This window comes from Nicotiana tomentosiformis, chromosome 7 (genome assembly GCF_000390325.3).
Source record: "Nicotiana tomentosiformis chromosome 7, ASM39032v3, whole genome shotgun sequence".
NCBI lineage: Eukaryota > Viridiplantae > Streptophyta > Magnoliopsida > Solanales > Solanaceae > Nicotiana > Nicotiana tomentosiformis.
Window position 1 is genome coordinate 13,799,019 of NC_090818.1, and position 14,185 is coordinate 13,813,203.

At 36.8% G+C, this 14,185-nt stretch overlaps 1 long non-coding RNA gene and 1 other non-coding gene across 2 annotated transcripts; one reads left to right on the forward strand and one right to left on the reverse strand.

Annotated features, from left to right (window-relative positions):
* The first annotated feature begins 323 nt into the window (after positions 1-323).
* Positions 324-4,500, forward strand: LOC138896429 (uncharacterized). The gene is made up of 2 exons (XR_011409527.1): positions 324-873; positions 3,816-4,500. It is a non-coding gene; the product is annotated as an uncharacterized lncRNA (long non-coding RNA).
* Positions 4,501-8,456: 3,956 nt separating this feature from the next.
* On the reverse strand, positions 8,457-8,563 carry LOC117277602 (small nucleolar RNA R71). Its single transcript, XR_004507910.1, has one exon. It is a non-coding gene; the product is annotated as a small nucleolar RNA R71 (small nucleolar RNA).
* Between the last annotated feature and the right edge of the window lie 5,622 nt (positions 8,564-14,185).

Below are 14,185 nucleotides of genomic sequence, written 5' to 3' on the forward strand. Positions count from 1 at the left end.
ACAGAAAAAAATAGATTATCTTCAAAAATTATGAAAAGTACTTTTAAGAAAAATATATTTAAAATTATTTTTAAAAGTTAGAGCAAACATTAATTACTGTTTAAAAGTATTTTAAAAATAATTAGGTAAATATAAAATTTCTCACAAGAAATACTTTTCAAAATAAACTAATTTTTAAAGCAATGCCAAATAAGCTACTATGAAGTAAACTTAAAAGTTCACATCTGCGTAGCATTAAAATTTGGAGACTAAATAGGAATACAGTTATAAGTGGAGGACTAGAAGTGATAATCTTTTTCAATTCCCCCCGCCCCCCACCCCACACCCCACCCCCACAAAACAAAACCAGACCCCTACTCCCACCCCCTTTTTGTCCAACATCTCTTCTTCCTCATATTCTACTTTCCAAAACCCAAAGGGCAAGGAGCAGGACTGGTGGTTAGCTGACTTTGCTCGTTTTCATTACAACTTGCATAAATCTCTAGCTTTCAACTCCTATCTTCTATTTCATAAAAAAATCAACAATATGGATTTTCAGAAACCTTCACTTTTGGTTTCTCTTTTAATACTTTCATTTTTCTTTGGTCTACAAGCTGCAACAACAACAACTCCGGCGAAAAAAGTCTTAAACTGTTTACCATCAGAACTTATGCACCTTGCTTCTGCTTGTTTTCCGACGGAAGAATCTCCTTTAGTTTCTGAAGATTTGTGCTGTGAGCTTGTTAAATCTGTAACCTCTGTTTCTGAATCCGAACAGCACTTTGATTTGAAGGAGTGTCTTTGTACTGCAGCTACAATAAATCGAATAGTTATTGGGCGTGACAGAAGAGTATCTAAAGTGGTCGGAAGTTGTGCCGGAGAAACTACAACTAGGTACCGGTGTTTCTCTGATATTTAAATCTTAGCCTCTTTTGAGTTTAATTTGTTTGGGAATGTGTGTAAAATTGCAGCCATTTATGTTCTATATTGAAATGTTTAAGACTTAACATACAGACAATTAGACAAATAGATATTGCTATGAGTATTTGTTTCCTTATTTTTGAACTGTGTGATTCAGATTTATATTCTCAAGTATAAAATTTCATTGTTGTGCCAAGATTCAAATAGGGCTTGAATTTCCTGATTAGTCCACTATTTAGTTTCCATTATCTTTTGTTGCTATTCCTGAGCTTAGATCTATCGAAAACATAAAATCTGCGTAGACCCCACTTGGGGATTGCATTGTTGTTGTATTTTTGTTGCTCAAGAGATGCAAGAATGTTGAAAGAAATTTGATGCTTTTTCAGCCTGTTTGAGTAATGGTGGCTATTAATTTATGGAATTAACACCTTTCTTTTGTTTTTATATTGTTTTTTCCTTTCACCTTTTTAGTCTTTCTGTCTTGCTTTTGTATGTATGTCACTATGTGTGATACATGCGAACAACCATCTAATTTCCTTGATGAGCGGCTTTAATGATTTGAAATTGAACTCTAATAGATTAGTGTTAAGATTTTAGTTAATCAGTAAAGTTAGAGGGCTAGTTTGGTACTAGGTATCTCATGGGATAAACTCATTCCAAATGGCTAGTTTGGTACTAGATATAAGGGATAGTTAATTTCGGGATTAAATTTGGAATGAGTTTATCCCATGTTTGATTGAGATAAAATTGTGATATAATTAATTTCGGGATTAGTTATATTGAGATTGTAGTTTTTTTTATCCCTATGGGAGAGTGGGATAATTAATCCAGGAATTATTAATTATGGGATAACTTGTTTACCAACCAAACGACCCCTTAAGGCTCGTTTGGTACGAGGGATAAGGGATAATTAAATTCAGGATTAAATTTGAGATGAGTTTATCCGTTGGGATAAAATTGTGGTATAACTAATCCCGAAATTATTTACTCCAGGATTGTAGTATTTTTTTTATCCTTATGGAAGAATGAATAACTAATCGCGGGATAAATAATTATGGGATAACTTATTTCTCTACCAAACGACCCGAAGGTGTTTAATAACTCTACCGACAGTTGGTAGGATCTAAAACTTTATATGGGCAGAAATAGAACAGAACAGTTCACATGGTGGACCTCTGAGGTACATAGTATAGATGATTTTTGACAATTGCTTTTCTAACAAATGATCCAAAAGCCACTAAGCCAGGAGAAAAGGGGATTTTCAGGGGAAAAGTTATTTTAAGCAATAGTGGTTTTTTTTTTTTTTTTTTTGAAAACCTATTTTCACGCTGCATTTACATGTGAGATCCTGAATAAAATTGAATTTGCCGTTAGTCATATGGAGAGGATGCACAAGCTGAAAATTGGAAACAGGACATGAGAAATAGTGGTGCACCACTTTGGATCCTTGAAAGAAAAAGAAAAGGTGACATGATCGAACGAGCTATATAAAATATAATTTTTTTAAATATACTCTTAAATAGAAATAAAGAATATTATACTCTAAGTTCACTTACTTGTTTTGGATGGTTGTTACCTATTTACTTGTTTGGATGGTTGTTACCTATTGTATTGCTATGTATTGTTATTTTAAATATAATATTTGTTTTGATTGTTACCTAAATTTTATTGTACTATATCATTACGTAAAAAAATGTCACTTTATGGAATGACGGATTGGGTATGGTGACATTATTATCTTAATTTTTTTTTCTCATCTTGCGCTTCTTTATTATTAAATAATCATATTTTATCCTTTATTCTAGTTCGTTGTACAATAACTCTACTCTGTATTCTTTTCTTTTTGTAGTAATGTTGCAAGTTTATTTTTCCTATTGTTGGTGCGCGATATCATGAAACGACAATAAACATATAATTTATCCAAACATTTTATTCATTAAACAATACAATATATTACAATACAATACGATATATTATGATACGACGTGTAACAGCCATCCAAACCATCTGTTAAAAATTTGTAGGTAATTTTCTTTGACAATCATGGATTACTAACCTATAAAAGATTAGTAATTTCATCTATTATAGGTAGATTTCATCTATTATAGGTAGTAAAATTTCATTTGACGGTAGAAAATATTGTATATTATTTATGTATATTAAGGACGTGTATATGAAAAATAATGAACTTTCGGTCTCACTTAATTCAAAAAAAGAGATCATGAGATAATAGTTGTTCGAGATCATATAAGAGGACGCTCACAGGTGTATATCGTGTGACCTAACAGTCAATGAATTATTAAGAATTTTGAGGTTTCGTGTTTAAATTCTAGTGAAGACAAAAATATTAGATAATTTCTTTCCATCTATTCAAGCATTGGCAGATCTGAGTTATTATCTGTGCTGGTGAGAGATAGCAATACCCTGTGAAATTTGTCTCATGAATTTTCTTAATTGGTGTCGAAATTAGGCTACATTTTGCTTAAATATCATGTTGTAGAGGTTGAAATTATTTATTGTCATTTAATTATGAAAATGGATGCTAAGTCCACTGGGTCTTTTGCCCTTCACGGGTCGTCTTGGGTTCAATCTTCAAATATACCTGTTAATCGGGCCGGGTTGACCCGTTTATAACCCGGTACTATAGCGTGGGGGGCGGGCTGCGACGTGTTAGGCAGGGAGCGGGTTTCAAACGAACAGTTTTTTGATACCGGTGCACCGGAACCCGCTAAGTTCGTTAACCTGTTAACGGGTTGTTAACGGGCTACAACCCGGTTCAGCCCGTTTATTAACGTTTTTATTTTTTTATGGACCAACTTAAACTCCTGATATTGACACTTGTATTTCTTATCTACACAAACATTTAGAAACATTATATAATTATTATGCTATTGTTGATGCTTCTTCTGCTGTAGATGCAAATATTCCTTCAAGTTCAGTTTCAACATCTGGGACCAGTGCTTTGGATGATAATGATGGTGTTGAAGATTATTTGATTTGGTCTACAATAGGGGAGCATCAAGCCATCAACAAACCAGTAGCAGGAATAACAATGAACATCAATTCTACTTGCAAAAATCAGCAGAGCCCCGCAACAAAGAAATTTCTACCATTGGGTTGGTGGAGGAGCAACTCAAATCAATTTCCTGTTCTTTCGGCCATGGCTCGAGACGTGCTAAATGTGCCGATTTCAACAGTCGTATCAGAGAGCGCATTTAGCCAAGCAAGGCAGCAACTAAGAGATACCCGTCATTCATTGGGTAGCAACGCTTTGGAAATTCTAGTGTGATTAAGAGATTGGATAAGATCAGAACGACGAAATCAAGGGCGTGACGAGGTAGATGAAGCAGAGGACCAAGAAATTGGAGATATAATGGTTTATGGTTTCGATTCAACCAATGCCGGAAACCAAAAACCTCATGTTGACATGGATGAACTTACAAAAATGATGCAAAGCATGTGATGTACTATTTGTTTTTTTATAATTGTTGTAAATTTTTAATTTGCAAGTTCAAAAATAACAAAATCAAAAAAGAACTTGCAACTTAATTTGAAGTATTATATATTATTCAATAAAAGTATCAAATGAAAGTTTTCGGAGCTTGATCCCTACATATAGGTCTTATTAAATAATTTTTTGTAGTCACTTACTTTCAAATTTTAATTTTAACATTATAAAATTTAAATTTCAAATTTAAAATTTTAAACTTCAAAGTTTAATTCTAAGCCTTAAAAGTTTACAAACACTTAAGTATCAATAACATTGAATAAGAAAAATAAAATTTACTTTAAAAAAAATAATAATCCATGGCCCGCTAACAGCCCGCTAACAACCCACTAACAGCCCTCTAACAACCCGCCAACAGCCCGCTAACAACCCTCTAAGCCCGAACCCGGACGGACAAAAAAACCCCGAAAAAATACAGCCCGCTAACAGCCCGCAACCTTAAACGGACGGATTAATTATTTTTTGTCCAACCTGTCCCAACCCGCCCGTTAAAAACCTATATCTTCAAATCTCGGTGAAACTTATTTTTGAGCAGTTTATAGGCGAAAATCATTTTAAAAAGAGGAAATTCAGTTAACGAGGTCCAAACACTCAATCCCTTCCAAAGAAATAACTCAAATAAGACACTTCACAAGAAGTTGTTACTATTAAATAGTGTCATTTGTATTCGTTTTGTTAATATTTAGTTTTTTCATGTTTATTTATATTCATATATTTATTAAAATTTTCATGCGAAGCTCACGTAAAGCGTGTACATCTCTAGTCAACGTGCGCTCAAAGTAGTCTCGATATCACAATTTTAAAAAATAAAATATCATAAAAATGTCGACAAGCATGCACTTAAGAATAATAAAATCCGTACACTATATGCAAATAAATGAAAATAATTATCTATCCATATTATTCATTAAAAAATGGGTTGGATAATAAACTTTTTAAAAACGGGTGAAATATGGATATGAACCATATTATCCACTTAAAAAATAGATAACCAATGAATAACTAATGAATTTAATTTTTATATTTGTAAAACCTCAAATTAAGGGTCCTCAAGTTTGGGAGATTAGGAATTCTCCCATGATCATACTCAAGAAATCATAGATAATACGAATATACATATTATCCGTCAATTAATTTATTTTTTATCCGTATTAAATATATATCAGATCGAATAATTTATCTATTTTTACATTACCCGTTTTTAACCCATTCCATATCTGGCCCGCCCGTTTGCCACCCCTGCGCTCACCTTGTCAAAATTTACTACCACAACTCTTGTTCCGGCTAATAACCTCGGTACGATGATCCCGCCCTTCATAATTACATCCTTCCTCATTACAACCACTGTAATTCAAGTATTAACAATACATAAATGCAGAAATAATCAAACTCTCTTCAACTTTGAACAAATAAACTTTTTGTTAGTAAAATAAAATGAGGCAATAGAAAATCGATTTTGATAACGTAATCCTTGTTCTTAAGAAATTTAAACCTTTCACTTTTTTGTCGCTGAAATTGTGTTGAATTAATCTAAAAGATAACTGAAAAATATTGCTATTTGAGGAAAGTTTTGATGTTCCTCCAAAATTTTTCTCAAATAATCAGGGACGGCTCAAGAATATTAGAGGCTGAAAGCAAAACATTTTTTAGAGGCTTTAAACCTAAAAAAAAAATCATATAGAATAACTTGATTCATATTTTATAGTTGACATATGTGAATTCTGATAAATAATAAAAATCTAATTTACTACTATGAGGTAAAAATATAGAATTTTAATTTCAAATTTAGAGGAAAAGATAATAGAACATTAGAACAATAAAATCTAATTCTAGAAGTCCATAACTTGATATCAGAATAAAATTCCATTGTTGATGCGGTGCTTGAAAGAATGAAAAAGAAGCAATTTTAATTTATTCAATGTCTTTCAACCATAAAACTCATCCGCACAGGAAGTTTACATCTAACTAAATATTTAACCTTAAGAATGTACAAATTAAAGTGAAAATAAATATCACTTTATCAGGTTATGTGTTAAAAATTATATATGCAAGATAAATAAATTACATTCATTTGCTTGTGATGTTAGGTTAAAATTCATATTTTTGCATGTAATTTGCCTTGCATTATACCTCAATCTTGTTAACTTTGGTGTAAATATTTATGACTCGAACTTAATAATGGTGTTTATATGTGTAAGAGTCAATTTGAAGTGATTTGGCAAGATCATGGAAAGTGAAGTAAAAACAGAAGAATTTGGAGGGAGTATGATTTTGGTGCCCAGGTTGGCGCCAGGCACCAACCAAAACGCCAATGGCAGAATAACACAGAAGTGGAAAATTTCGGTGTCCAGGTTGGCGCCAGGCGCCAAGTGAGACGGCTAAGGGCGGATTTCGTCCTATTGATAGTTTCGACACTACACGCCCCCAACATGTATAAAAGGGGTTCTAAACCTATTTCTTAGGGGTTAGACATTATTGGATAGGAAAAAGGCTACGGGGAACACTTAGAAGCAACGATTTGCAAGCGTTTTTCTCTTTCATTCTTCCTTAATCTATATTTTAATGCTTTCAATTATTATCATTATTATTAGTATGGTTATGCGTAGCTAAACCTTCCCATCTTGGATTTGATGGAACTTATTGGAGGATGATTTGTTCACCACATTTAATATAATTTGTTGTTGATCTTTCTCTACTTGTTTAAGTATATTTTCATTATTGTTAATTGAAGAGCTCTCAAGTGATTGTACCTATTTACTGTGTATTACTCCAGAGAGAGTACGCATTTAGGTAGTCGTTGAACAATACCACTCCTAACGTATTTGAGAGATCAATACGGAGGGTTTAAAGGGGGATTAGAGATAACGAAGCCTTGGTACGATCAGAGTGAGCGGTAAATTAGTGCCAGCTAGCGTAGTTCGAGAGAATATGTCTAGTAAATTATGGTAGTTGCTTGAGAGAGAGCTACGACACCCAAAGTGCTCACGGTCGGTAGAGAATACTTAGGCGAATTTATAGGAAACGTAGCGGGGGAGATTCCGACAATAGGAAAAATCATAACCCTCGACTTTTCTAAATGTTGTCCACACATTTGCTCTGTTAGTTATAAATTACTGTATTTTAATTATTCTTATCTTAGTTAGTAAACACTCAAGTCGATATTTAGTATTTCTGAAGGTTGATTACTTGAATTCTTGCGAAACTAGTGATTGTGATTAATAGGTTAATTCCCTGTGGGATTCGACTCCGGACATGTAAACCGGATTATATTTGCAATGACCGCTAGACCTCTTAGGATGCGTAGTTGGGCGAGATCAAATTTTAGCGTTGTTGCCGGAGAATTAACGGTGTTATTAATTACAACTAGAAGAATTGTTAAGATCCTAAGTTTAGTCAATTTTCTTCATTTTAAATTCATTATATTGAAATTCTTACGTTTGTAGTCTTGTGTGTTACAGGTACATGCCTAAAAACTCCTCAAGAACTGATGAATTGTTTGAAGCATTACTGGATCCTAAGAAAGCTTTCAAGGCATTAAATCGTACAAACAAGAAGGACAAACGACAACAAAACCTAACAGAACAAATCGAACTAGAAATGGGGGACGTCATAGACGACCAGAACAACCAAAACAATGTGAATGATGCGAACAATCAGGGTGTGGCACCTCTTGTGCCAGAAGCAGCCTTGTATGATTGGGCACAAGCCACCGTTGAAAATCTGACAACCGCAATTGCAGTCCCTCAGATACAAGATGAGTCATTTCAAATCACAAATAATATGCTACATCTGCTGCAGAACAAAGGGATTGTTCTCCGGGTCTTATATTGAAGATCCACAACAACATCTGAAAAACTTTTTGTCAATTTGTGTCACTCAAAGGCAACCAAATGTGATAACAGAAGCAATCAGACTGTTATTGTTTCCATTCTCAGTGTTTGGAGAAGCTCAGACTTGGCTTAATTCGCTCCCCATAAACTCCGTCACCACTTGGGAGGAATTAGTCAAGCAGTCTTTGAATAAGTTCTACCCACCCAATAAGACTGCCAAGAAAGTTGATGAGATATTGAGCTTCAGACAGAAACCAGCTGAAACACTACAAGAAACGTGGGAGAGGTTCAAAGGTATGCTGGTTAAGTGTCCACATCATGGCATTCTAGATCAGATGTTGGGACACAGGTTTTACATGGGATTGACAGATAGTTTGAAGGCCAACATTGATGCTTCAGCAGGTGGAGCATTTTTGAGCAAATAATTTAGAGAGTGTAAGGTCCTGCTAGATAAAATGGCTCAAAACTCAGGATGGATGACAAAAGACACAACATTCACCCTTATAGTTCACTCAGTAGCTTTGGACCTAAACAACTCCATAGCCGAGAATATGGCCACTCTGATGACGTATATGAGTATCCTCACCAAGAAGATTGATGAATCAGGCCAGAAGCAGGTACACATAGTTAACACGACTAATGTGGGATTATGTACACCATGAATTAACCAACCATATGTGTACTCGTAGAGTGGTGAAAGTGACAATCAGAACTACCAGGAGAATATGAACTATGTGGGCAACTATGGAGGCCAGAGGCAAGGTGGTCAAAATTGGGGGCAGTAGAATCAGCAGTATATACCAGCACAACATCAGTACAATAACAACAATTCTGGAGCTATGCGACCACAGGGTCAAATCGTAATTTACCAAAGGCAACAGGGATACAATCAACAAAATCAGCAGCTAGCTTATCAACAACCTCAACAACAACAGATAGTGAGACAAGATGATGGGTTGTCTGAAATTAAAGGAATGTTGCAGCAACTGATTGGGTCCAATGGAAAAATGTAAGAGAAGGTAGAAGCATATGACTCAGCGATAAAAGACATTGATATTCAATTAGGGTAGATATTTATGGCTCTGAATAATCGTCCCCAAGGGACTTTAACTACACATGTCAATCCGAAAGAGCAGGGCCCGAAGCAGCTTATGGCGGTGAATCTAAGAAATAGTAGAGATCTTGATTTAGAGCAAGAAATTGCTCACGAAAGCCGACCAAATGAGATACTTGTGCCAGTACCAATTGAGGTGGACAAGTCAACAGGGTTAACAGAGGTAACAATATAACATGAATAAGAGGAAACAAGAAAATAAAAAGAGGTTGTAAATAAAACTGATAAAGTGCAAGAGAAGGCATCAGAAAAAGTGCCGGGGTAAGATCTAACTCAAGTCACAGGAAGGAAGCGACCTCCAGCACCCTCCCCGCAGAGGTTGGCTAAATATCAGAAGGATGAGCAGTACAAAAAATTCATGGAAATGTTGAAGCAAATTCAGGTAAACATACCTCTAATTGATGCTTTGAGGGAGATGCCCGGTTATGCAAAAATGATGAAGGACTTGATGTATCGCAAGTTCGACTTTCAAGACTTGGCAACTGTGACATTAACTCAGACCTGTGGTGCTGTTGTGACAAGACCTATAACAGAGAAACTATCTGACCCTGGAAGCTTCACAATTCTATGTACCATAGGTAGCTATGCATTCGCCAAAGCATTGTGTGACTTGGGGGCGAGCATAAATTTAATGCCATTGCATTGGCTATCTATAAAAAGTTAGGAATTGGAAGATCAAGGCCCATATCTATGTTACTACAACTAGCTGACCGAATGGTGAAAAAGCCATCAAATATACTTGACGATTTACTTGTGCAAGTTGGAAAGTTTTTGTTTCTGGCAGATTTTATCATTCTGGGCTGCCAGGTTGATGAGGAGATTCCCATAATTTTGGGAAGGCCATTCTTGGTCACATGAAGAGCTTTGATTGATTGTGAAACTGGAGAGATGAAAATGAGGCTAAATAACGAATAAAATAACATTTAATGTGCAAAAGTCTATGCGGCAACCCAGTGAGTCTGAAAATTGCTCTTTGATAGAAGTTGTGGATGTGATCATGGAGCAAGCTGATAAGGCACTTAATGCAAAAGACCCTCTAGCAACCTACCTCATGAACTTAGAATAGGTAAATGGTGAGGACTTAGCGGAGTGGGTGTTGGCTCTTGAAGGCCAAGGGTACTAGAAAAGAGAGCTCGAATTCGAGTCTTTACACTTAGAATAATGAAAGACCCCTCCAGCTAAGCCATCGATCGAAGAGCCAGCCACCACAATAATGAAAGACCCCTCTAGCTAAGCCATCGATCGAAGAGCCAGCCACCACAGTTGGAACTGAAACCGCTACTATCTCACCTCAGGTATGCTTTCTTAGAACCTTAATCGACTTTACTTGTTATTATCTCATCTGGTTTGTTAGATGTGCATGTAGAACAACTTTTGCAGGTGGTAATAGAGTGCAAGACTACAATTGGTTGGACCATTGCAGATATTAAGTGTATCAACCCGGCCTTCTATATGCATATAATTATACTGGAAGATGTGCACATACCTTCCAAAGAACATCAAAGAAGGCTAAACCCCAACATGAAAAAGGTCATGAAGAAGGAAGTGATCAAGTGGTTAGATACGCGAATCATTTTTCCCATCTCCGACAGCAACCGGGTTAGCCCTGTTCAGTGTGTGCCAAAGAAAGGCGGAATGACTGTGGTGCAAAACGAGAACAATGAGTTGATCTCAACAAGAATAGTCACGGGATGAAAAATTTGTATGGACTACAGAAGATTGAACAAGGCCACCCGAAAAGACCATTTTCCCCTGTCGTTCATTAATCAAATGTTAGATGGATTGGCAGGGAGGTCCCACTTTTTCTTCTTGGGTGGATACTCGGGGTATAATCAGATCTCTATTGCCCCAAAGGATAGAGAGAAAACTTCATTCACCTGTCCATATGGTATCTACGCTTTTCGGAGAATGTTGTTTGGCCTCTACAATGCACCCGCCACATTCCAAAGGTGCATGATGGCCATCTTCACAGATATGGTAGAAGACATAGTGGAAGTTTTCATGGATGATTTCTAAGTGATGGGAAACTCGTTCGATGACTGCCTTAGGAATCTAAAAAGAGTGCTGAAGAGATGTATGGAGACTAATCTGGTGCTAAACAGGGAAAAGTGCCATTTCATGGTACACGAAGGTATAGTCTTGGAACACCCAGTATCAAGTATGGGCATTGAGGTGGATCGTGCTAAGGTTGATGTAATAGAGAAGTTGCCGCCACCCACTTCCGTCAAGGCAATAAGAAGTTTCCTTGTCCGCGCCGGTTTCTACAGGCGGTTTATAAAATATTTTTCCAAGCTTGCTAACCCTTTGTGTAAATTGCTTGAAAAATATCACCCCTTTGTGTTTTCTGATGACTACAGTGTAGCTTTTGAGGAATTGAAGAAGAGGCTAGTGTCCGCACCTATCATAGTTTCACCCAACTAGGAGCAACCATTTGAGTTGATGCGTGATGTAAGCAATTATGCTGTGGGAGCAGTACTAAGGCAAAAAAAAGGAGAAAGTCATGCACCCAATCTACTATGCAAGTAGAACCATGAGTATTGCCCAACTAAACTACACGATGAATAAGAAGGAGATGCTTGCAGTGATGTTCACATTTGACAAATTCAGGTCATACTTAATAGGCTCGAAAGTAATTGTTTATACTGACCATGCTGCTTTTAGGTACCTAATTGAGAAGAAGGATTCAAATCCGTGCCTGATTCGATGAATGCTATTGCTGCAAAAGTTTGACTTGGAAATCCGTGACCGAAAGGGAATGAAAAACCAAGTTGCCGATCACTTGTCCAGGCTTGAAGGAGCTGAAAAGAGGGTTGAGGTGGAAGAGATCGTGAAAACTTTCCCATATGAACAACTTTTAGCCATGAGCCTTGAGGTAGCACCATGGTATGCAGATATTGCAAACTACCTGGAGAGCGGTATTGTTCCCTATGACTTGTCCTCTATGTAGAAGAAAAACTTCTTTCGTGATTCTCGCATGTATTTCTGGGATGAACCATATTTGTTTAGGATTTGTATTGATAACATGATCCGGAGATGTATTCCCGAGATAGACCAAGCTTCTATTTTCCAGGCCTGTCATGCTTCGCCTTATGGAGGCTATTTTGGTGGAGTCAAGACAACTGCTAAAGTGTTGGATTCGGGCTTTTATTGGCCGGCATTGTTTAAAGATGCACATTTTTGGGTAAAGAGCTGTGCTGAGTGCCAACAGACGAGGAATATTTCCTGTCGGCATGAGATTCCCATGAACCCAATTCAAGAGGTAGAAGTATTTGATGTATGGAAAATCGATTTTATGGGATCATTTGTCAGCTCATATGGCAACAAGTACATACTGGTAGCTATGGACTATGTCTTGAAATAGGTTGAAGCTGTGGCACCCCCAACAAATAATGCAAAGGGAGTTATTGGTTTTCTAAGAAAAAAAATATCTTCACCCGATTTGGCACTCCAAGAGTGATCATCAGTGATGGAGTCACCCACTTCTGCAACCGAGCCTTTGCAAAGTTGTTGGAGAAATATGGCGTTATCCATAAGGTTGCCACTCCGTATCATCCCCAAACAAGTGGGCAAATGGAGGTGTCAAACAGAGAAACAAGAGTGTTTTGACCAAAATTGTAAATGCTACTCGGATTGATTGGGCGAAAAAATTAGATGATGCACTATGGGCCTACCGCACTGCATTCAAAACTCCGATTGGTATGTCACCGTACAAATTGATATTTGGAAAAGTGTGTCACTTACCGGTAGAGTTAAAGCATAGAGCTTTTTGGGTGCTAAGGCAATTAAATCTTGACTTGGAGGCCGCCGGTACGAGTAGAGTCACAGTTTTGTTACCATACTTTTGAAAGCACTAGGCTGTACAAACAAAGAATGAAGATGATGCACGATAAACATATTCAAGAATTTTCAAACCCGGAGATGTCGTGTTGTTGTACAACTCAAGATTGAAATTATTTTCGGGTAAGTTAAAATCTAGATGGTCGGGACCATTTAGAGTTGTGCAAGTGTTCTCAAGTGGAGCTATAGAAATTAAAGCTAAGGATGGAACAGACAGGTTTCTAGTCAATGAGCAAAGGTTGAAACATTACTTTGGCATGGATGAGGAAAAAGTGGTATCAGTGATTTATTTGAAGGAGCCTAAAGTGTTGAGTAAACCTTGAGTTCGATTGACTGCATCGTGTCGCGACGTTAAATCAAGCGCTTGTTAAGAGGCAACCCAATCTTCTTATTTTCATCTAGTTGTCATTTAGTTTTTTTTTTTTAAAATCTCATTTTAGCGCCCAGATTAGCGCCAGGCGCCGATGAAAATGCCAAAGGCATCAACAAATACACACAACTGCCCTCTTCATCGCTAGGCGCGGAAGAAAATAACAGGTAAGTCCCCTACCCGTTTTACCCCCAACCCAACCCAAACCTATCCCCCCACCTAACAATAATAAAACACCACCTTCTAACATAACAACCAACCCGACCCATCATACCATAAACCCCAAATCCCCCACGCTAATTCTTAGACGGAGACTTAGATGGAGAGTGCTCCGACTACGACCTGAATGGGTCCGCTTAGCCAGGGAGTTCCTTCTATCTACCCTCATGCTTTATATTTTTATTGTATGTGCATTGGGGACACAACACTTTTGAAGTGTGGGGTGGGAGTTTCCTTTGATGAGTAGTTGTAGTATGTTAGTACCTAGTAGTAATGTAACTTCTTATTTTTAGATTCTAGCTTCTTTTCAAATTATAGCTTCTTGATCTTAATTGCGTAGTTAATAGAAGTACAACAACAACAACCCAGTATAATCCCACTAGTGGGGTCTGGGGAGGGTAGTGTGT